This window comes from Arachis hypogaea, chromosome 11 (genome assembly GCF_003086295.3).
Source record: "Arachis hypogaea cultivar Tifrunner chromosome 11, arahy.Tifrunner.gnm2.J5K5, whole genome shotgun sequence".
NCBI classification, from domain to species: Eukaryota; Viridiplantae; Streptophyta; class Magnoliopsida; order Fabales; family Fabaceae; genus Arachis; species Arachis hypogaea.
The window spans coordinates 64819490-64844646 of NC_092046.1; the positions used below are offsets into that span (position 1 = coordinate 64819490).

Genomic DNA, 25157 nt, shown 5'->3' on the forward strand with positions numbered 1-25157 from the left:
TGGCGTCCAGTGCCAGCTTTCTGCCCCCTTCCAGGCGTCCAGTGCCCACAAAGCAGAGACCAGCATCCAAACGCCCAGAGAGGACTGGTGCGCAGAAATTGTGATTACACTTTGATTATGTAAAATTCATCGCTCTTTCTTTCCCTGGTAATGGCGCCAAAAACATGATGCCAATACCATGGTTCACAACTTCGCACAACTAACCAGCAAGTGCACTGGGTCGTCCAAGTAATACCTTACGTGAGTAAGGGTCGAATCCCACGGAGATTGTTGGTATGAAGCAAGCTATGGTCACCTTGTAAATCTCAGTCAGGCGGATATCAAATGGTTATGGAGTTTTCGAAAGTAATTAATAAAATAGGGATAGAAATACTTATGTAAATCATTGGTGAGAATTTCAGATAAGCGAATAGAGATGCTTTCGTTCCTCTGAACCTCTGCTTTCCTGCTATCTTCATCCAATCAGTCTTACTCCTTTCCATGGCTGGCTTTATGTAATGCATCACCATTTTCAATGGCTACTTTCGGTCTTATCTCGGGAAAATGATCCAAATGCCCTGTCACGGCACGGCTAATCGTCTGGAGGCATCACCCTTGTCAATGGTTTACATCCTGTCCTCTCAGTGAAAATGGTCAACGCACCCTGTCACGGCACGGCTATTCATCTGTCGGTTCTCGATCATGATGGAATAGGATTTACTATCCTTTAGGTTCTGTCACTACGCCCAGCAATTGCGAGTTTGAAGCTCGTCACAGTCATTCAATCATTGAATCCTACTCGGAATACCACAGACAAGGTTTAGACTTTCCGGATTCTCTTGAATGCCGCCATCAATCTAGCTTATACCACGAAGATTCTGATTAAGAGATCTAAGAGATACTCATTCAATCTAATGTAGAACGGAAGTGGTTGTCAGGCACGCGTTCATAGGGAATGATGATGATTGTCACGTTCATCACATTCAGGTTGAAGTGCGAATGAATATCTTAGAAGCGAAATAAGATGAATTGAATAGAAAATAGTAGTACTTTGCATTAATCTTTGAGGAACAGCAGAGCTCCACACCTTAATCTATGGAGTGTAGAAACTCTACCGTTGAAAATACATAAGTGAAAGGTCCAGGCATGGCCGAATGGCCAGCCCCTCTGATCTAAGAACCAGGCGTCCAAAGATGATCAAAATATTCAAAGATGGTTCCAAAGATGTCTAATACAGTAGTAAAAGGTCCTATTTATAATAAACTAGTCACTAGGGTTTACAGAAATAAGTAATTGATGCATAAATCCACTTCCGGGGCCTACTTGGTGTGTGCTTGGGCTGAGCTTGGGTGCTGCACGTGTAGAGGTCCTTCTTGGAGTTGAACGCCAGCATTTGTGCCAGTTTGGGCGTTCAACTCTGGTTTTGGATCCTTTTCTGGCGCTGGACGCCAGAATTGGGCAGAGAGCTGGCGTTGAACGCCAGTTTGCATCATCTATTCTTGGCCAAAGTATAGACTATTATATATTTCTGGAAAGCCCTGGATGTCTACTTTCCAACGCAATTGGAAGTGTGCCATTTCAAGGTCTGTAGCTCCAGAAAATCCACTTTGAGTGCAGGGAGGTCAGAATCCAACAGCATCAGCAGTCCTTCTTCAACCTCTGAATCTGATTTTTGCTCAAGTCCCTCAATTTTAGCCAGAAAATACCTGAAATCACAGAAAAACACACAAACTCATAGTAAAGTCCAGAAATGTGAATTTAACATAAAAACTAATGAAAACATCCCTAAAAGTAACTAGATTCTACTAAAAATATACTAAAAATAATGTCAAAAAGCGTATAAATTATCCGCTCATCAAGGACCCTCTAGCCAGTGTTCAACGCCCTAGGAGCCTCATAGCATGTGTATCTCATCAAAGCTCAGTCCAAACACTTACCAAGTGGGCCCCAGAAGTGGATTTTAGCAGTAGAAAGACTGTTTTACCCTTACTAGTAATTAGTTTAGTATTTAAAGTAAAAGATCACACTTTGTTAAGGATCTTCAGCCACTTTACACCATATTTTTCGTTTTACAAATTGTATTTTCTATCAATATGAGTTTTTAAATCTCCTAGCTTGATGGGAGGAGCCCTGCTGAGTTTTATGGATTAATAAAAGATTACTGTTCCTCTTTAATTCGTGTTTGATTCTCTATCTAAGATGTATATTCGTTCTTCATCAATATAAATGTATTGAACTGGCATAAGGTTATCACGTTCTACATGGGTTCAGAGTGAGTCTTTCATCGGACAATGATAAACCACCAGCTTGATCATACATCTCTTAGACGGCTAATCCACGACGTCGTTGGGGACTTCTCGAGATACCAGTTTAGCCGAAGTATGGGGAGATTAGGGTCTCTATGGTAGAGGCTAGAATCCAAGACGCAGCATCCTCCGATCCGAAAGATTCGACCTTGTCTATGGCATTTTAAGTAGGATCACCAAGTAGAATGAACTTCAAGAGCTTCACCCTCAATCAGAATGGATCTGCACTAACCCTGGGGTTCAGATCTAGAGGAGTATTGGTGGCTGCTCAAACTAGCGTCAATCACATACAGCCTGCCATAGAAGAAATCATTCACAATTGAAGAAGACGGTAAGACTAGAGTTAATCCAGAACGACAAAGCATCTCCAAGCCTTAACCATCCTCTTTTCATAGTTTACACGACTTCTGAGTTCTGATTACCCTTTTTCTTTATTCCTTTTTATGCAATTAAAAATAACATACCAACATCTCCCACTCTTTCATCCGCCTGACTAAGACCTGCAAGATAACTATAGCTTGCTTCAAACCATAATTCTCGTGGGATCGACCCTGACTCACTCAGGTATTACTTGGACGTCCCAGTGCACTTGCTGGTTCAGTCGTACGAAGCATGGGGATTCGTGCACCAAGTTTTTAGTGCCGTTGCCGGGGATTGTTCGAGTTTGGACAAACTGACGGATTGTCTTGCTCCCTAGATCTGGTAATTTTTATTTTATTTGAGTCTTTTAATTTTTGTTTTCTTCTTTTTTTCGAAAAATTTAAAAAACTTTTTCAAAAATATTTTTCTTTTCTTTGTTTAATCTTTGTTCTTTGTTTGAGTCTTTTGTGTTTGTTCTTGGTTATATTTTCGTTCTCTTTGAGTCTTTCTTTCAAAAAAAAAATTTCAAAAATAGTTTCTTTGGTTAAATCTTGTGTTAAGTCTTTAAGTTTGGTGTCTTCTTGTTGCTTTTCTTTTAATTTTCGAAAATTTATGTTTAGTTTTTCAAAAATTTTAAGTTTGGTGTCCTTTATACGTTCTTGTGTTCTTTGAATTTTTGAGTCTTGTTCTTAGGGTTCTTGTTAATCTTCAAAGTGTTCTTGTGTTTTTTTTTGTTTTGATCTTAAAATTTTTTAGTTTGGTGTCCCTTGGTGTTTTTACTTCAAATTTTCGAAAACTTCGGGCATTAGATCTAAAAATTTTAAATTTTGTGTCTTTTTTGTGTTTTTCTCTTTTCTCATTAAATTAAAAAATAAAAAATATCTTTTCTATTTTTATTTTTATTAAATTTTCAAAAATTTTAAAATAAAAATTCAGATTTCAATTTCAAATTTTTATCTTATTTTATCTTAGTTTTCAATTTTCAAAATTGAAATCTTTTCAAAATAAAAAATCTTATCTTTTTCAAATTTCAAGTTTTAAAAATCATATCTTTTTCAAAAATCAAATTTCAAAATCTTTTCTTTTTCAAATCTTTTTAGTTTCTTATCTTATCTTTTCTAGTCTCAAATTTTAAAATTAAATCTTTCTTACATCTTTTTAATTTCTTTTCTTATCTTATCTCTTATCTTATGTTATTTTAAAATCTTTTTCTTAATTAATTACTTATCTTCTCTCTCTTCTTTTTCAAAACTTTCTAACTAACTCTTCTCTCTCTTAATTTTCGAAAACTCTTTCTCTTTCTCTCTCTTCTATTTTTGAAAATTCACTAACTAATTTTCAATTTTTTTAAATTATTAACTTAATTTTAGAAAATTAATTAATAAATAAAATAAAAATAAAAATATTTTAATTCTTATTTATCTTTTCTATTTCTAATTCTTCTCTTTTCTATTTATATTATTCGAACTCTTCTTGTCTCCCATCCTCCATCTTCACTTTTCTATCTTCTTCTTCTTTCTTCATATCTCACTAGAATCTCTTTGTCCAAGTGGCACAAAAAGCTTTCTTCCTTTCTTTCTTTTCTTTTTCTTATTTATGATAAGGAACAGGAATAAAGAACCCATCTTTGATCTTGATCCTGAACCTAAAAGGACTCTGAAGAAAAGCTTACAACAAGCTAGATCACAACACTCCATAAGAAACCTTTCAGTAAACTTTGAACAAGAATTAGGAGACATGGCCGAACCTGAAGGTGATGCCAGAAAGGTTCTTGGTGACTTCACCATGCCTACCTTTGACTTTTATGGTAGAAGCATCTATGTACCTGCCATTGGAGCTAACAATTTCGAGCTTAAGCCTCAGTTAGTCTCTCTTCTTCAGCAGAACTACAAGTTCCATGGACTTTCAATAGAAGATCCACATCAATTCTTAGCTAAATTCTTACAGATTTGTGATACTGTAAAGACTAATAGAGTAAATCCTGAAGTCTTCAAGCTTATGCTCTTTCCCTTTGCTGTAAGAGATAGAGCTAAGATATGGTTGGATTCTCAACCAAAAGAGAGCTTAGACTCTTGGGAAAAGCTGGTTAATGCTTTTCTAGCTAAATTCTTTCCCCCTCAAAGGATGAGCAAAATTAGAGTGGAAGTTCAAACCTTCAGACAAATAGAAGGTGAATCCCTCTATGAAGCTTGGGAAAGATACAAGCAATTGATCAGGAGATGTCCTCCTTACATGCTCTCAGAATGGTCCATCATAGGCGTGTTCTATGATGGTCTATCTGAGATGTCCAAAATCTCATTGAACAGCTCTGCAGGTGGATCACCCCAATTGAACAAAACACCTGCAAAAGCAAGAAAACTCATTGAGATGGTTGCAAATAACCAATTCATGTACACTTCTTAAAGGAATCCTGTAAACCATGGAACCTCTCAGAAGAAAGGAGTTCTAGAAGATGATACTCTAAATGCCATCTTGGCTCAGAACAAGATCTTGACCCAACAGGTCAATATGATCTCTCAACATCTGACTGGACTGCCAACTATAGCTGACAGTACCCAAGAAGTATCTCCTGATGAAGATGCTTATGATCTTGATCAACCTACCATGGAGGAGGTGAATTACATGAGAGAACCCTATGAAAACACCTACAATCCTTCATGGAGGAACCATCTTAATCTTTCATGGAAAGATCAACAGAAACCTCAGCAAGGTTTCAATAATAATCAAGGTGGAAGGAACCAGAATAGGTTCAATAACAGACCATCATTCCCATCTTCTAAAGGGAATATGAAAACCTCTAAGCAGAGCCTTTCTAACTTATAACTCTAGTTTCCAGCCTCTCAAAGATCACTCATAGTTTCATTAATGAAACAAGGTCCTCCATTAGAAACTTGGAGGTACAAGTTGGTCAACTGAGCAAGAGGATTCCAGAGACTCCTCCTAAAACTCTTCCTAGTAACCCTGAGGTGAATCCAAGAGAAGAGTGCAAGGCCATAACCATGGAGGTAGAGGCCGAATCTGAGAAGATTGGGAAGGCATTGAATGCGAGTGAAGAAGCTTTCACTGGGCGTTCAACACGCAATATGGCAGCAAGCCTGGTGCTGAGGGCCAGTGAGGAACCCTGATGAGTGGATATTTTATACGCTTTTTGGGGTTAATTTCATATAGTTTTGAGTATGTTCTAGTTAGTTTTTAGTCTATTTTTATTAGTTTCTAGGAAAAATTCATATTTCTGGATTTTACTATGAGTTGTGTGTTTTTCTATAATTTTAGGTATTTTTCTGGCTGAAATTGAAGGAGCTGAGCAAAAATCTGATTCAGGCTGAAAAAGGACTGCTGATGCTGTTGGATTCTGACCTCCCTGAACTCAAAGTAGATTTTCTGGAGCTACAGAACTCGAAATGGCATGCTTCCAATTGCGTTGGAAAGTAGACATCCAGGGCTTTCCAGCAATATATAATAGTCCATACTTTGAACAAGGATAGACGACGTAAACTGGCGTTCAACGCCAGTTCTCTGCCCAATTCTGGCGTCCAGCGCCAGAAAAGGATCAAAAGCTGGAGTTGAACGCCCAAACTGGCATAAAAACTGGCGTTCAACTCCACAAATGGCCTCTGCATATGAATTGCTTAAGTCTCAGCTCAGCACACACCAAGTGGGCCCCAGAAGTGGATCTCTGCATCATCCATCATAGTCTACTCATATTTTGTAACCCTAGGCTACTAGTTTAGTATTTAAACAACTTTTAGAGACTTATTCTGTATCTCATGACATTTTCAGATCTAAACTTTGTATTCTCTGACGGCACGAGTCTCTAAACCTCATTGTTGGGGGTGAGGAGCTCTGCTGTGTCTCGATGAATTAATGCAAGTATTTCTGTTTTCTATTCAAACACGCTTGTTCCTATCTAAGATGTTCATTCGCGCTTAACTGTGATGGAGGTGATGATCTGTGACATTCATCACCTTCCTCAAACCACGAACGTGTGCCTGACAACCACCTCCGTTCTATATCCGATTGAATGAGTATCTCTTAGATTCCTTAATCAGAATCTCCGTGGTATAAGCTAGAACTGATGGCGGCATTCATGAGAATCCGGAAAGTCTAAACCTTGTCTGTGGTATTCCGAGTAGGATTCAAGGATTGAATGACTATGACGAGCTTCAAACTCCTGAGGGTTGGGCGTTAGTGACAGACGCAAAAGGATAGTAAATCCTATTCCAACCGGATCGAGAACCAACCGGTGATTAGCCGTGCTGTGACAGAGCGCGTGAGCGTAGTTTTCACTGGAACGATGGAAGGTAGCCATTGACAACGGTGATCCACCAATACACAGCTTGCCATAAGAGGACGTGCGTGCGTGAATCAGAAGACAGAGGAAAGCAGAAATTCAGAAGACAAAGCATCTCCAAAACTCCAACATATTCTCCATTACTGCACAACAAGTAACCTTTAGTTCATGCTCTATTGTTTATTCACACTTCAACTGATTAACATAATTAACTTCCTGACTAAGATTTACAAGATAACCATAGATTGCTTCAAACCAACAATCTCCGTGGGATTCGACCCTTACTCACGTAAGGTATTACTTGGACGACCCAGTGCACTTGCTGGTTAGTTGTATCGAAGTTGTGACAGACTGTAAAACTAGATCAGAATATCTGGCCTAAGGAGCCATTACCAGAGATCACAATTTTGTGCACCAAGTTTTTGGCGCCGTTGCCGGGGATTGTTCGTGTTTGAACAACTGACGGATTATTTTGTTGCTTAGATTAGGAAAAAAATCTTTCTTTTTGGTTTAGAGTCTTTTATTATTTATCCCTTGTTAAAACACTTTAAATTTATAACTCAGTTAGTTAGAACGTGGTGTTTATGTTCATGGTAATTGGCTATCATAATTTAAAAAAAAAACTTTTTCAAAAATAATCTTTCTTAAAATTTTCGAAAATTCCATAACTCATTTGGCTAGAGCGTTAATCTGTGTTCTTGGTAATTGGGTTAGAATCTTTTTATACTCTTTTCAAAACCTTCTTTTTCATAAATAATATTTTCTCTATTAAATTGTGTGCCAAACTTTAAGTTTGGTGTTTTCTTGTTGAATTCCCTTTGGTTTTCGAAAATTTTGGTGGTTTTCTAAAAATTTTAAGTTTGGTGTTCTTTCTTCATGTTCTTGTGTTCTTGTGAGTCTTCAAGGTATTTTTGAGTTTTCCTTGTGTCTTGATCTTAAAATTTTTAAGTTTGGTGTTCCTTAGTGTTTTCCCTCCAAAATTTTCAAAAACAAGGAGCATTAGATCTAAAAATTTTAAATCTTGTACTATCTTATTGTTTTTCTCTCTCCTCACTAAATTCAAAAATATCTTTTCAAAATATCTCTTCTAACTTCCTAACTTCTTATCTTTTCAAAATTTGTTTCAACTAACTAACTAACCTTTTGTTTGTTTCTTAACTTTTTCAAAACTACCTAACTAACTCTCTCTCTCTCTAATTTTCGAAAATATCTTCCCTCTTTTTCAAAAATTTCTTTTTTATTAACTAATTAATTTTTATTTTTTTTATAAAAAAAAATTTTAATTTCAAAATTCAAATTCTTTTTAGTTATTTTATTTTATTTAAGTATTTACTTCTTATAAAATAAAATAAATAAAAAGATAAATCAGTCCAAGTTATATCCATATATCCATCATGGACATAAGTGGAAATGAACAGTCCAGGAGGACTCTGGGGTCATATTCTAACCCCTCTACTGCTTCATATGGAAGTAGCATATGCATACCCTCCATTGGAGTTAGTAGCTTTGAGTTGAATCCTCAGCTCATTATCATGGTGCAGCAAAGTTGCCAGTATTCCGGTCTTCCACAGGAAGAACCTACAGAGTTTCTGGCACAATTTTTACAAATTGCTGACACAGTACATGATAAGGAAATAGATCAGGATGTCTACAGACTATTACTGTTTCCATTTGCTGTAAAAGATCAAGCTAAGAGGTGGTTAAATAACCAACCTAAGGCCAGCATAAGAACATGGAAACAGCTGACAGAAAAATTCCTGAATCAGTATTTTCCTCCAAAAAGGATGACACAGCTAAGGCTGGACATCCAAGGCTTTAAACAAGGAGATAATGAATCTCTTTATGATGCCTGGGAGAGATACAGAGAGATGCTACGAAAATGCCCCTCTGAAATGTTTTCAGAGTGGGTTCAGTTAGACATCTTCTACTATGGGCTTGCAGAAGGAGCTCAGATGTCTCTAGATTACTCAGCTGGTGGATCTATCCATATGAGAAAGACAATTGAAGAGGCTCAAGAGCTCATTGATACAGTTGCCAGGAATCAGCATCTGTATCTAAGTAGCAACCCTTCCATGAATGAAGAGGTTAAAACAGTAACTACTGAATTCAGTACTGTAAAACAAGCTGCTGAATTCAATCAGCAATTGGATTTTCTAACAAAGCAGCTAGCTGAATTCAAGGACAGGCTACAGGAGACAAGGATAGCTAATATACATATGGACGAACAGTTTAAGCAAACAAAGCAGCAACTATCAAGGCAAATAGCAGAAGAATGCCAAGCAGTTCAATTAAGAAGTGGGAAAACATTAAATACCCCACCTCAAGGCATCAAAAATTCAAGAAATGAGCGACCCACCAAAGATTCACCTGAGGATAGTAAGAGCCCAGGGAAAAATAATTCTGGCACTAAAACTCCAGAAAATGGGTGGAAGGCTGGCGCTGAACGCCCAAACCATGCCCAAAACTGGCGTTCAGCGCCAGAAACAAGGCAGGATTGGCGTTCAACGCCAGAAATGGGCAAGAACCTGGCGTTGAACGCCCAAATGGGGCAGAATCCAGCGTTGAACGCCCAAAATGGGTACATTTCTGGCGTTCAGGCGCCAGGAACAGACAGTGAGCTGGCGTCTAACGTCACTCCAGCTTCTGACTCTGGCACTCAATTGCCAGTGAGGGATCAGACACACACAAGTGCTGATAACAACCTCTCTAAAAAGGCTTCTTTAACCACTAAGGTTGAGGAATATAAAGCCAAGATACCTTATCCTCAAAAACTCCGGAAAGAGGAGCAGGATAAGCAATTTGCTCGCTTTGCAGATTATCTAAGGACTCTGGAAATAAAGATTCCATTTGCAGAAGCACTTGAGCAAATACCTTCTTATGCCAAGTTCATGAAAGAGATCTTGAGTCATAAAAAGGAGTGGAGAGAAACAGAAAGAGTTCTCCTCACTGAAGAATGCAGTGCAGTCATTCTGAAAAGCTTTCCTGAAAAGCTTAAAGACCCTGGGAGTTTTCTGATACCATGCATATTAGAAGGTGATTGCACCAGGACAGTTTTATGCGATCTTGGGGCAAGCATCAACCTGATACCTGCATCCACTATCAGGAAGCTTGGCTTAACTGAAGAAGTTAAACCAACCCGGATATGTCTCCAACTTGCTGATGGTTCCACTAAATACCCATCAGGCGTGATTGAGGACATGATTTTCAGAGTTGGGCCATTCGCCTTTCCCACTGACTTTGTTGTGCTGGAAATGGAGGAGCACAAGAGTGCTACTCTCATTCTAGGAAGACCATTCCTAGCAACTGGACGATCCCTCATTGATGTACAACAGGGGGAAATAACCCTGAGAGTCAATGATGATGAGTTTAAGTTGAACGCTGTCAAAGCCATGCAGCATCCAGACACATCAACAGACTGCATGAAAGTTGATCTCATTGACTCTTTGGTAGAAGAGATCAACATGGCTGAAAGTCTCGAATCAGAGTTGGAAGACATCTTTAAAGATGTTCAGCCTGATTTGGAAGATTCAGAGGACATGAAAGAGCCTCTGAACTTTCTTCTGAAAGAGGAAAAACCTCCTAAACCCGAGCTCAAGCCACTACCACCATCCTTGAAATATACATTTCTGGGAGAAGGTGACACTTTTCCAGTGATCATAAGCTCTGCTTTAAATTCACAGGAAGAGGAAGCACTTATTCAAGTGCTAAGGACACACAAGACAACTCTTGGGTGGTCCATAGGTGACCTTAAGGGCATAAGCCCAGCTAGATGCATGCACAAAATCCTATTGGAGGATAATGCCAAACCAGTGGTTCAACCACAAAGGCGGCTAAATCCAGCCATGAAGGAAGTGGTGCAGAAAGAGGTCACCAAGTTACTAGAGGCTGGGATTATTTATCCTATTTCTGATAGCCCCTGGGTGAGCCCTGTTCAAGTCGTCCCAAAAAAGGGAGACATGACAGTGATTCATAATGAAAAAAATGAACTGGTTCCCACAAGAACAGTTAGAGGGTGGCGCATGTGTATTGACTACAGAAGGCTCAATACAGCCACCAGAAAGGATCATTTTCCTTTACCATTCATAGACCAGATGCTAGAGAGACTAGCAGGTCATGATTATTACTGCTTTTTGGATGGCTATTCAGGCTATAACCAGATTGCAGTGGATCCCCAGGATCAAGAGAAAACAGCATTCACATGCCCATCTGGAGTGTTTGCTTATAGAAGGATGCCATTTGGGCTATGTAATGCGCCTGCAACCTTCCAGAGATGCATGCTCTCTATTTTCTCTGATATGGTGGAAAAATTTCTGGAAGTCTTCATTGATGACTTCTCAGTATATGGAGACTCATTCAGCTCCTGTCTTGATCACCTGAAACTTGTTCTGAAAAGATGCCAAGAAACCAACCTAGTTTTAAACTGGGAAAAGTGTCACTTCATGGTGACTGAAGGAATTGTTCTTGGGCATAAAATCTCAAACAAGGGAATAGAGGTGGATCAAGCAAAAATAGAGGTAATTAAAAAATTACCACCACCTGCCAATGTTAAGGCAATCAGAAGCTTTCTGGGGCATGCAGGATTCTATAGGAGGTTTATAAAGGATTTTTCAAAAATCGCAAAACCTCTAAGCAATCTGCTAGCTGCTGACATGCCATTTGTGTTTGACACAAAGTGCCTGCAGGCGTTTGAAACGCTGAAAGCTAAGCTGGTCACAGCACCAGTCATTTCTGCACCAGACTAGACATTACCATTTGAGCTAATGTGTGATGCCAGTGATCATGCCATTGGTGCAGTATTGGGACAGAGGCATGACAAGCTTCTGCATGTCATTTATTATGCCAGTCGCGTTCTAAATTATGCCCAGAAAAATTACACAACCACAGAAAAAGAACTACTTGCAGTGGTTTACGCCATTGACAAGTTCAGATCATACTTAGTAGGATCAAAAGTGATTGTGTATACTGACCATGCTACTCTTAAATATCTACTCACAAAGCAGGATTCAAAACCCAGGCTCATCAGATGGGTATTGCTTCTGCAAGAGTTTGATATAGAAATAAGAGACAGAAAAGGGACAGAGAACCAAGTGGCTGATCATCTGTCCCGGATAGAGCCAGTGGAAGGGACGCCCCTCCCTTCTCTTGAGATCTCTGAAACGTTTCCTGATGAGCATTTATTCGCCATTCAGGAAGCACCATGGTTTGCCGATATTGCAAACTATAAAGCTGCAAGGTTCATACCCAAGGAGTACAACAGGACACAAAAGAAGAAATTAATTACTGATGCAAAGTACTACTTGTGGGATGAACCTTATCTCTTTAAGAGATGTGCAGACGGAATTATCCGTAGGTGTGTGCCTAGAGAAGAAGCACAGAGGATCCTGTGGCATTGCCACGGATCTCAATATGGAGGCCATTTCGGAGGTGAGCGAACAGCCACCAAGGTCCTCCAATGTGGCTTCTATTGGCCCACACTCTATAAAGATTCCCGAGAGTTTGTACGTAATTGTGACAGTTGCCAAAGAGCTGGTAATCTGCCTCATGGTTACGCCATGCCTCAACAAGGAATCTTGGAAATTGAGTTGTTTAACGTATGGGGAATTGACTTCATGGGACCTTTCCCACCATCATACTCAAACACTTATATTCTGGTGGCAGTTGACTATGTATCAAAATGGGTTGAGGCTATTGCCACACCTACCAATGATACTAAAATAGTGCTGAAGTTCCTCCAGAAACATATTTTTAGCAGGTTTGGTGTCCCTAGAGTACTAATCAGTGATGGGGGCACTCACTTCTGCAATAAACAGCTTTACTCTGCCATGGTTCGGTATGGAATTCGCCACAAGGTGGCCACTCCATATCATCCACAAACCAATGGGCAGGCTGAAGTCTCTAATAGAGAATTAAAGAGAATCCTGGAACGGACAGTAAATACCCGTAGAAAGGATTGGGCAAGGAGCTTGGATGATGCTCTGTGGGCTTACAGAACAGCATTCAAGACCCCTATAGGGACCTCTCCATACCAACTGGTGTATGGTAAGGCATGTCACCTGCCCGTGGAACTGGAACATAAGGCCTACTGGGCAACCAGATTCCTAAACTTTGATGCCAAATTAGCAGGAGAAAAAAGATTGCTCCAGCTAAATGAGCTAGAGGAGTTCAGATTCACAGCTTTCGAAAATGCCAAGCTATATAAAGAAAAATAAAAAAAGTGGCATGACAGAAAGCTGTCATCTAGAATCTTTGAACCAGGACAGAAGGTTCTGTTGTTTAACTCTAGACTCAGGCTATTCCCCGGGAAACTGAAATCCCGGTGGAGGGGACCATACGTGATTACAAGTGTATCACCATATGGTTATGTGGAGCTTCAAGATATTGATTCTGATAAGAAGTTCATTGTCAATGGACAGAGAATCAAGCATTATCTAGAAGGCAACATTGAGCAAGAATGCTCAAGGCTGAAGCTAGATTAAAAGCTCAGCAAGGTCCAGCTAAGGACATTAAAGAAGCGCTTGTTGGGAGGCAACCCAATTTTTATTTACTTTCATGGTTTTTCATGTTTTGTTAGGTTCATGATCATGTGGAGTCACAAAACAAATATTAAAAATTGAAAACGGAATCAAAAACAGCAGAAGAAAAATCACACCCTGGAGGAAGCACCTGTCTGGCGTTCAACGCCAGAACAGAGCATGGTTCTGGCGCTGAACGCCCAAAATGGGCAACTTCCTGGCGCTGAACGCCCAGAACAAGCATGGTTCTGGCGTTCAACGCCAGAAATGGCTAGTAAATGGGCGTTGAACGCCCAAAATGGGCACCAACCTGGCGCTGAACGCCCAGAGTTGTGTGCAAGGGCATTTTGCATGCCCAAATTGGTGCAGGGATGTAAATGCCTTGACACCTCAAGATCTGTGGACCTCACAGGATCATTTCAAGATCTGTGGACCCCACAGGATCCCCACCTTCCCTCCTCATAATCCTAGTTTTTTCTTTCCACATCTTCTTTTTCATCTATTCCCTCTTCTTTTGCTCGAGGGCGAGCAACATTCTAAGTTTGGTGTGGTAAAACAATTATGTGAAGGATCTATAGCTCAGTGGTAGAACATGTGGCTGCAAATCAAGAGATACTTCAGGGGATGCACTTCCCTCCACATAATTATTGGAAGCAACTGAGGATAGAAATACCAAAAATCACTAGGAATCAAGCCACAAAGGCAAGGAAGAGACATAAAAGAGCTCAAGAACATCATTGGTTCCTCAAGAAGGAAATGCCATCATCATTAAGGTGGACTCGTTCCTTGTTCTTACTTTCTCTGTTTTTCGTTTTCTCTATGTTAAGTGCTTATCTATGTTTGTGTCTTCATTACATGATCATTAGTAGTGATTAGTGTCTATTTTGATTTTATCCCCAATTAAGTTATAGTATATTTTTCTCATCATCAGCAAACATGAATAAAATAGTAGATCTTTTGAATAAGAGGCAATAAAATTTCGAGTTTTTAATAAGAAAAATTCTAATTAGTAACATGTGGTGGCAATGCTTTATGTCTTCTGAATGAATGCTTGAACAGTGCATATGTCTTTTGAATTTGTTGTTTAAGACTGTTAAATATGTTGGCTCTTGAAAGAATGATGAACATGAGACATGTTATTGATAATCTGAAAAATCATAAAAATGATTCTTGAAGCAAGAAAAAGCAGCAAAGAACAAAGCTTGCAGAAAAAAAAATATATATATATATATAATAAAATAGGCGAAAAAAAAATTTGAAAGAAAAAGAAAAAGCAAGCAGAAAAAAGCCAAAAGCTCTTAAAACCAAGAGGCAAGAGCAAAAAGCCAATAACCCTTAAAACCAAAAGGCAAGGGCAAATAAAAAGGATCCCAAGGCTTTGAGCATCAGTGGATAGGAGGGCCTAAAGGAATAAAATCCTGGTCTAAGCGGCTAAACTAAGCTGTCCCTAACCATGTGCTTGTGGCGTGTAGGTGTCAAGTGAGAACTTGAGACTAAGCGGTTAAAGTCAAGGTCCAAAACAAAAAGAAGAGTGTGCTTAAGAACCCTGGACACCTCTAATTGGGAGCTTTAGCAAAGCTGAGCCACAATCTGAAAAGGTTCACCCAATTATGTGTATGTGGCATTTATGTATCCAGTGGTAATACTGGAAAACAAAGTGCTTAGGGCCACGGCCAAGACTCATAAAATAGCTGTGTTCAAGAATCATCACACTGAAATAGGAGAATCAATAACACTATCTGAATTCTAAGTTCCTACAGATGCCAATCACTCTGAGCTTCAATGGATAAAGTGAGATGCCAAAACTGTTCAGAAGCAAAAAGCTACTAGTCCCGCTCATCTAATTAGAATCTGAGCTTCAATCAAAAACTCTGAGATATTATTGCTTCTCAACCTATTAGTCTTCTATTTTATTTGTCTAGTTGCTTGAGGACAAGCAACAGTTTAAGTTTGGTGTTGTGATGAGCGGATATTTTATATGCTTTTTGGGGTTAATTTCATATAGTTTTGAGTATGTTCTAGTTAGTTTTTAGTCTATTTTTATTAGTTTCTAGGAAAAATTCATATTTCTGGACTTTACTATGAGTTGTGTGTTTTTCTGTAATTTCAGGTATTTTTCTGGCTGAAATTGAAGGAGCTGAGCAAAAATCTGATTCAGGCTGAAAAAGGACTGCTGATGCTGTTGGATTCTGACCTCCCTGCACTCAAAGTGGATTTTCTGGAGCTACAGAACTCGAAATGGCATGCTTCCAATTGCGTTGGAAAGTAGACATCCAGGGCTTTCCAGAAATATATAATAGTCCATACTTTCCACAAGGATAGACGACGTAAACTGGCGTTCAACGCCAGTTCTCTGCCCAATTCTGGCGTCCAGCGCCAGAAAAGGATCAAAAGCTGGAGTTGAACGCCCAAACTGGCATAAAAACTGGCGTTCAACTCCACAAATGGCCTCTGCACGTGAATTGCTTAAGTCTCAGCCCAGCACACACCAAGTGGGCCCCAGAAGTGGATCTCTGCATCATCCATCATAGTCTACTCATATTTTGTAACCCTAGGCTACTAGTTTAGTATTTAAACAACTTTTAGAGACTTATTCTGTATCTCATGACATTTTCAGATCTAAACTTTGTATTCTCTGACAGCATGAGTCTCTAAACCTCATTGTTGGGGGTGAGGAGCTCTGCTGTGTCTCGATGAATTAATGCAAGTATTTCTGTTTTCTATTCAAACACGCTTGTTCCTATCTAAGATGTTCATTTGCGCTTAACTGTGATGGAGGTGATGATCTGTGACATTCATCACCTTCCTCAAACCACGAACGTGTGCCTGACAACCACCTCCGTTCTATATCCGATTGAATGAGTATCTCTTAGATTCCTTAATCAGAATCTCCGTGGTATAAGCTAGAACTGATGGCGGCATTCATGAGAATCCGGAAAGTCTAAACCTTGTCTGTGGTATTCCGAGTAGGATTCAAGGATTGAATGACTGTGACGAGCTTCAAACTCCTGAGGGCTGGGCGTTAGTGACAGACGCAAAAGGATAGTAAATCCTATTCCAACCGGATCGAGAACCAACCGGTGATTAGCCGTGCTGTAACAGAGCGCGTGAGCGTAGTTTTCACTGGAAGGATGGAAGGTAGCCATTGACAACGGTGATCCACCAACACACAGCTTGCCATAGGAGGACGTGCATGCGTGAATCAGAAGACAGAGGAAAGCAGAAATTCAGAAGACAAAGCATCTCCAAAACTCCAACATATTCTCCATTACTGCACAACAAGTAACTTTTAGTTCATGCTCTATTGTTTATTCACACTTCAACTGATTAACATAATTAACTTCCTGACTAAGATTTACAAGATAACCATAGATTGCTTCAAACCAACAATCTCCGTGGGATTCGACCCTTACTCACGTAAGGTATTACTTGGACGACCCAGTGCACTTGCTGGTTAGTTGTATCGAAGTTGTGACAGACTGTAAAACTAGATCAGAATATCTGGCCTAAGGAGCCATTACCAGAGATCACAATTTCGTGCATCAAACCCCTCACTGGGCATTCAATGCCTATCCTTGCAGTAGAGCTGGCGTTCAGAGAGCACTGGCTGGGCGTTCAACACCCAAACAGGTAGGCATTCTTACATTGAATGCCAGTGAGGAACCCCTCACTGGGCATTCAATGCACAACCAGCCTGGAATTCTGGCGCTAAATGCCAGTGATGAACCCCTCATTGGGCATTCAACGCCCATACACCCAGGGAAGCTGGCGTTGAACGCCAGCAAGGATACCCCTGCTGGGCGTTCAACGTCAAAAATACTAGAGGGACTGGCATTTAATGCCAATAAGGGTGGATAGCAAGGGCGTTCAATGCCCAAAGAGCTATTAGAGCTGGCATTGAATGCCAGTAAAAGCACACCCTTTGAGTGCTTAAGTCCCACTCAAGAACCCTCTATCCCTGAACTCAAGGAAGCCCATGCCCATGTAAAAACCATAAAGGTTCCTTTGAATGCACTTCTGTAGTGTATGAGTTCTGATGACTACTCATCCTCTGATGAGGATGAAGACACTAGGAAAGAGCAAGTTGCTCGGTACCTAGGAGCTCTTATTAAGCTGAATGCCAAGCTCTTTGGTACAAAGCCTTTGGAGGAAGAACCTCTACTGCATACCAAAGAACTCCATGCTTTGGTTCAGCAGAAGCTACCTCAGAAGCTTCTAGATCCTGGATGCTTCCTGCTTCCCTGCACCATAGGCACCATGACCTTTGAAAAGGCTCTGTGTGACCTAGGGTCAAGCATCAACCTCATGCCACTCTTTGTAATAGAGAAGCTGGGAATCCTTGAGGTACAAGCTACAAACATCTCATTAGAGATGGCAGACAAGACAATGAAGAAGCCATATGGCTTAGTAGAGGATGTCTTAGGTTGAAAACCACTACATCCCTGCAAACTTTATAGTCTTGGACATAGGAGAGGATGAGGATGACTCTGTCATCCTTGGAAGACCTTTCCTAGCCACTGCCAATGCTATCATTGATGTGGCTAAGGGAGAACTAACTCTACAACTAGGGGATGATCACATCTTGTTCAAGATGCCTCATCCTAATTCTCCCTTTAAAAGAGAGATAATTGTGCAACACCTAGTGTTCCAACCCTCTCTTCCTGTACAGAGCTTTACAAAGCCCCCAAGCATCAATTCTAAGTTTGGTGTTAGGCAGCCATCAACAAGCTCTAAGCACAAAGGTACTAAGAAGAAAGTACCTAAAGGCTGGAAGGATAAGAAAGTCCCAACTGAAGGCCTCTCACCTGGCATGAGAGTTGTCTTCACTAAGAAACAAGTTCTACCACATACAGTGAGTCGTATCCTATCTTTAGAGCATGTGGAGCTCATTCATGAAAAGACAGGAAGAAAGTTCACTGTAAGGGGCGAAAATCTGAGCCCATACTCACCTCTGTAAGGAGCTAACCGTCAAGCTAATGATATTAAAGAAGCGCTTGTTGGGAGGCAACCCAAACTTAGTTAATTAATTTTATTTTCTTTTATTTTATTTTTTTATAAATTTTCATTTTGGGTTCATAATCATATGCAGCAGTCAGAACAGAGACAGAATTCACAGTAGTGAAAATAGAACACTCTGGATGGAGTATTATTAAAGTTGAACGCCAACCAGGGAGCTCTGGCTGAGCGTCTAACGCCCCTAATGGGCAGCATTGCTGGCGTTGAACGCCAGCCAGGGAGCAGACCCTGGGCGTTCAAACGCCAGTGCAGTGAGCAGGAAATCTAAATTCCCTAAGCCTCTCAGGACCAGTGGGTCCCACAGCATCTTCACCTACCCCCACTTACTTTCACACTTTCCCACACACATTTTCCTATAAACCCTAGCCCGATCCCATCCATACCACTTCCCCCTAAAACCATCATAACTCCCACCAACCCCACCCACTTCAAAATCAAATTTTCCACCCAAAGCCCAACCCATGGTCGAACCATACCCCTCCGCACTCCTATAAATACCCCTCTTCATAACCCTTCACACACACACCTCTCATACACTCATACACATCACAAGGTCGAGCCCTCTCTCTCCCTCTATCTTCCTATATTTTCTTCTTTTTCTACTCCATTCTTCTCTTTTATTTATTTTTGCTCGAGGATGAGTAAAGTTTTAAGTTTGGTGTTGGAAAAGTATAGCTTTTTTCTTTCCATTACCATTCATTGCACCCAAGGTTGGAGACTCCTCTAGAAAGAGGAAAGAAAAGGCAGTAGCCACCTCCTCTGAATCTTGGGAGATGGAGAGATTCATCACCAAATCTCACCAAGACCATTTCTATGAAGTAGTAGCAGAGAAGAAAGTGATCCCTGAGGTCCCTTTCAGGCTCAAGAAGAATGAGTATTCAGAAATTCGAAGAGAGATCCGAAGAAGAGGTTGGAAAGTCCTAACCAATCCCATTCAAGATGTTGGGATTCTACTGGTGCAAGAGTTCTATGCTAATGCATGGGTTACTAAAAACCATGACACTAGTGTGAACCCAAATCCAAGGAATTAGATCACCATGGTCCGAGGGAGATTCTTAGATTTCAGCCTGGAAAGTGTGAGATTGGCGTTCAACTTGCCTCTAATGCAAGGAGATCCTCATCCTTACACTAGGAGAGTCAACTTTGATCAGAGATTGGATCAAGTGCTCTCAAACATCTGTGTGGAAGGAGCACAGTGGATAAGGGATTCCCAAGGCAAGCCCATTCAACTAAGAAGGCTTGACCTAAAGTCCATAGCTAGAGGATGGTTGGAATTCATCCAACGTTCTATCATCTCTACTAGCAATCGGTCAGAAGTGACCATTGATAGAGCCATCATGATTCATTGCATCATGATTGGAAGTAAGGTGGAAGTACATGAGGTGATTCCTCAAGAATTGTATAAGATAGCTGAGAAGCCTGGTGCACGAAATTGTGATCACACTTTTCATAACTCCGGTACAACTAACCAGCAAGTGCACTGGGTCATCCAAGTAATACCTTACGTGAGTAAGGGTCGATCCCACGGAGATTGTCGGCTTGAAGCAAGCTATGGTCATCCTGTAAATCTTAGTCAGGCGGATTCCTAGCTGAGTCTACCCAGAACGCCAGGCATAGGAACAACCATCCCAAGGCCATTACAGAGGTTTCCTCTAGTAGTGAGACTGCTGCTCTCACAAAGACTCTGGGAGAGATGACCAATATACTGAAGCAGCTCCAGATGAATCAACAACAACCTCAGCCTCCTCCACAACAACAGTGTCAACAGTTGGTTCATCAGAAAGTGTGTGGAATATGTGCCTGCTATTCTCATTACACTGATGAATGTCCACGACTCCAACAAGAAGACAACACCTTGGAAGCTACTAATAATTACTACAACCGTCCGAATCAAGGGTATTATCAACAAGGCGGTAATTATAATCAAGGTGGGAACTATAATCAAGGTTGGCAAGACAACTCCAACCAAGGGTGGAGAGATAATTCCAACCAAGGATGGAGGGACAACTACAACCAAGGAGGCAGAGACAACGGTGGAAATCAGAGATGGAACAACAACAACAACAACTATTAGCAGAACCGGTATCAACAGAACCCTCCATACCAACAGCAGAACCAAGGCCAGACTTACCGAGCACCTCACCAAAGGCAAGCCTAAGCACCTCAGAACAACCAACCACAAGCCCATCAAATTACTTACCCTCCTTCCTCTTCCAATGATGAGATGCTTCGCTCTATTATACAAGGACAGAAAGACATTCAGAATACAATTAACTCTACCATAAACGGTCTTAACTCCACTCTACAAGTGCTCATATCTCGCATGGAACCACCTTCTACTCCCAACAATCAACCTTCAAGATCTAGTGCACTCCCTTCTCAACCTTTACCCAACCCCAAAGGTGGAATTAATGCCATCACTTTGAGGTTCGGAACCACACTGCAAGAAAGGAGTCCTGAATAGCCAATCTCTAATGAAGACAACCAAGTTAAAGACATTGTTGAGGTAGAAGATGTTGAAGAAGAAGGTGAGAAACAAGATGTGGATGAAGAGGAAGCAACTAAACCAAGGAATGAATCAATTAAGAAAGATGATGCTGTGAGAGAAGCCATTCCCATTTCTTTTCCACACCTTGCTAGGAAACCCAGAAAGCAAATGGAGATAGACCCCAAGATGGTGGAGATCTTCAAAAAGATTGAGATAACTATTCCCCTTTTTGATGCTATTCGCCAGGCACCTAAGTATGCTAAGTTTCTTACGGATTTATGCATGAATAAAGATAAAATACATGATTTAGAAACTATTCCTCTAGGTAGCTCTATTTCTGCTTTAATGGGTGCTATACCGAAAAAATATGGTGATCCGGGTCCATGCATGGTTACTTGCACTATTGAGGGTGTACAATATTTTGACATGTGTGATTTAGGTGCATGTGTTAGTATTATGCCATTATCTGTATATGATGCCTTGAGGCTCCCACCCTTGAAAAGGTCGGTAGCATATTTTGTTTTGGCAGATAAGAGCATAATCTCAGTGGTTGGAATTGCTGAAGAAGTGTTGGTGAGCATTAAGGGGTTGACATTCCCTATTGACTTCTACATTTTGAAGATGCCCCCTAATGACTCAGGAAGACCATCATCCATCCTGCTTGGAAAGCCATTTCTAAAGACTTCGCGGTTCAAATTAGATGCCTTCTCAGGAACTTACTCTTTTGAGATAGATGATGCAGCGAAAACTTGCCTCTCGACAAATTTCTTTTCAGTAAGTGCACCGGATTGTCGTCAAGTAAAAACTCACAAAAGAGTGAGGTCGAATCCCACAAGGATTGGTAGATCGATCAATTACAATTGGAGGATTATGCTAGTTGAGTGAAATAGTAAGTGAAATTGAGATCGCAGAAAGTAAAATTGGCGGGAAACATAAATTGCAAGAAATTAAAGGGACAGAAAATTTAATCGCAGGGAATTAAAGTGCAGAAGCTTAAATTGCAAGAGATTAAATGGGAAGGGGGGATTAGCATGAAATTAAAGAGCAGAAAGTAAATAGAATGGGGGATTCATTGGGTTCAGGAGATGTATAATTCTCCGGATCAAATTCATTTTCAACTCTTCCGCAATCAATGCATTCATTGATCTCCTTGGCAATCTTAAGTGATTGGATCCCAATTCCTTGGCTCACCAATCTCTCTAAGCATGAACAATTGCCCAATTCCTTGATTTAAGTGCTCATGAGAAGAGATAAAGTTTGGTCACTGATTATACCACACAAATTCATAGATCAAAGTGTTGGTAGGATTACATGTCACTATATCCATCCAAACCCCAATCTAATCCAATGTGAGAAAGCATTTCTAGAATGATCTCCTCATTCCTCTTCCAAGGTTCCGAGGAGATCCAATTATGAATAGCTTCTTTCCCAAGATAACTATCCAATTGGATGAAGAACGAAAGCTTTATAGTAAAATCAAGAGAAAAGACAGAAGAAGATGAATGAAAACTAAAATTGATCCATTGAATTACACAGAGCTCCCTAACCCAATGAAAGGGGTTTAGTTGTTCATAGCTCTAAAAATGGAAATTAGAAATCTCAAATACATTCTGAAATTCAAGTGCAGTAAATGAAAAAAAATCTAAAAAATGGTGAAAAGTCCTTCTAACTTAAATTCTAAGCTATTTATACACTTTCTTCTATTGATCTCTTCAAGCCTTGAATTGGGCTTTTGGCCTTGATGGAATTGGGTTGAATATGGCTTCAATTGGTTGCCCCTTGATGTTGAGAAGAGATCTGTGTAAAATTTGAATCTGATGCTTCACGTTTGAGTCAAAGTTTGAGGGCTAACGTTGACTCAAACGCCACTTTGAATCAGACCAGCAAAAACCAGAAAGCTTGCTGTCATTGGCGTTTGACTCAACGTTGGGGCCAACGTTCAACTTACCCACGCGTACGCGTGCTTCACGCGTCTGCAAAAGGGTTAAAAATTGCTTATCCACGCATACGCATGCTTCACGCGTGTGCTTGGATGAAAATATTTCATTTTTCAGCTTCAGGGGACGTTGGCCTCAGTGTTGGACCCCCAACGTTCCTTCCAACATTAGCAATATCACACGTGCGCGTACTCCACGCTAACACGTAAACTGTCTTTTTTCTATCCACGCGCACGCGTGCTTTACGCCTTTGCGTGATATCTGAAATTTTTCTTAGTCACGCGTATGCGTTTACTACGCTTACGCATGCATTGCCTTGTTTTCAATCCACGCGTACGCGTCACTGACCCGTACGCGTCGATTTCAAAAATTTCAAATCAAAATTCTGGGCTGAGTATCGCGAACGTTGGAGGCTAGCGTTTGAGGTAACGTTGGACCTCCAACATCCGATTTTGACACGTACGCGTGACCCACGCGTACGCGTGGATGGTCAATTTTTGCCATTCCACGCGTGCACGTGATGCACGCTTGCGCGCGGATATCAAATTTTGCTTTCTCAAGCGTACGCGTCATTGACGCATACGCGTCACCCAAAATTCCCTTAGCTCCAGAATTGAATTTTTCATCACCACGTTGGGGGTAACGTTGGATGTCCAATGCTACCTCAAACGTGAGCATCAGCAGTGTTTATAGAGAAGTGCCCTGTTTCTCTTCCAAAGTTTGAGGCAACGTTGGTGGTCCAACTTGGCCACCAACGTTGCTTCCTCTTCATCATTTCCATGCTCCCTCTTCAACCTTCCTCCATGCTTTTCTTCACCTATCATTAACCAATGAATGCATCAAAGCCTTGCTAAAGTCATGAAGATTCTTATCATTCTCAGTGTACAAGCAATCATAGCATAAATCATCATGAAATTGCATCAATTTACTCATAGTTGAATGAATATAGGCAAACACAAATTTCTACCCAATTTGCTTACTTATAGCTCAAGAAAGTGCATAACACCTATCAAAAACAAAGAAAAAGGCTAGTGAAACTTGCCTAAGATGCCCTGGCATCACAACACCAAACTTAAATCTTGCTTGTCCCTAAGCAAGTACTGAATTATTATGAAAAAGGAATGAAACAGAAGGGAGTATTCATATTAGCAAAGCATTATTTCTTAGTTGATGGGGTTTTATGCAGAAAATGCAGTAGCTAACTTTTTATTGATCTTTAAGCATAGAATGTCTCCTTCAAGCATCAATTAACACACTGCTATGACCTCTTATTATTTACTTATCCGTGGTTATTGCTTTTCTTCATTTTCTTTTCCTGTAACTTTAGCTTAGTGTCATGTGTTATAGAAGTTTCTTAGCTCATATGTACTAAACACATTATTCACTACAGACACTTGGCTCACAATTCTTCTTAGAACATTGATGCCCAGCACCTCTTTGGGTTACTAAATATTTTGTAACTAGGTTGCTCTTGATATTGGACTTTCGGTTGATAATCCTGGGTTAGTCAACCCAAGTTACCAAGTGTTAAAGCACTCCATAGAACCTAATCATCCAAGCAGATCTTAGTACAAAAACACCACAGGCATATGTCCTAAGGTCCAAGCTATTGGTGTCTAGCCTTATTCATTGCTTTCTTTTGTTTTTGCTGGCACTTTGGCTTTTCTTTTCTTTCTTTCTATTTGTTTTCCTTTCCAACCAAGGACTTTTATTTACTAAGATTCATAGACAGTAAGCTAATTTATACTTAGAAAGAGAACAATCTATCTTTTTATTCATCATAAGTTAGCTACTACACAATCAAACGTGCACCACCACTTACTGTTATTTTACTGCTTGCTAAAAAGGAGCTATTCCACTTCTTTGTTCAAACATTTCTTTTATTGAATTGAAAAGACTTAGGGAACAAGACAAGCATTCAGATAGGTGAAACTGAAAGCACACACACTTAGGCTAGAACGCTTATTGCAAGATTAAAATATATAGAATCCAAGATTACTAAAACCATAAGTGAATATCAACTAAGACAAACATGTTCTTTCTTTATGGAATGGAATAACAAAGGAGCAAGTCCACCTTTTATTTTTTATCTTGCTTGTCTTTCTTCTTCTTTTCGTCTGCTTGCTTACTACTTTCTCCCTTTATTTTGCCCTTTAGCTTTTGTCAGAATCCAGCTTTCTTCATTGTCTCCCCTATTCTGTTTTCAAGGCCTATTGCTTTGTTTATTTCTCTGGCACTCTTTTCCTTGAAGTATTCATCATAAATTGG

At 40.2% G+C, this 25157-nt stretch overlaps 1 non-coding gene across 1 annotated transcript; it reads right to left on the bottom strand.

The window, feature by feature from the left end:
• Positions 1-4775: 4775 nt before the first annotated feature.
• On the bottom strand, positions 4776-4882 carry LOC112725256 (small nucleolar RNA R71). Its single transcript, XR_003164376.1, has one exon. It is a non-coding gene; the product is annotated as a small nucleolar RNA R71 (small nucleolar RNA).
• Between the last annotated feature and the right edge of the window lie 20275 nt (positions 4883-25157).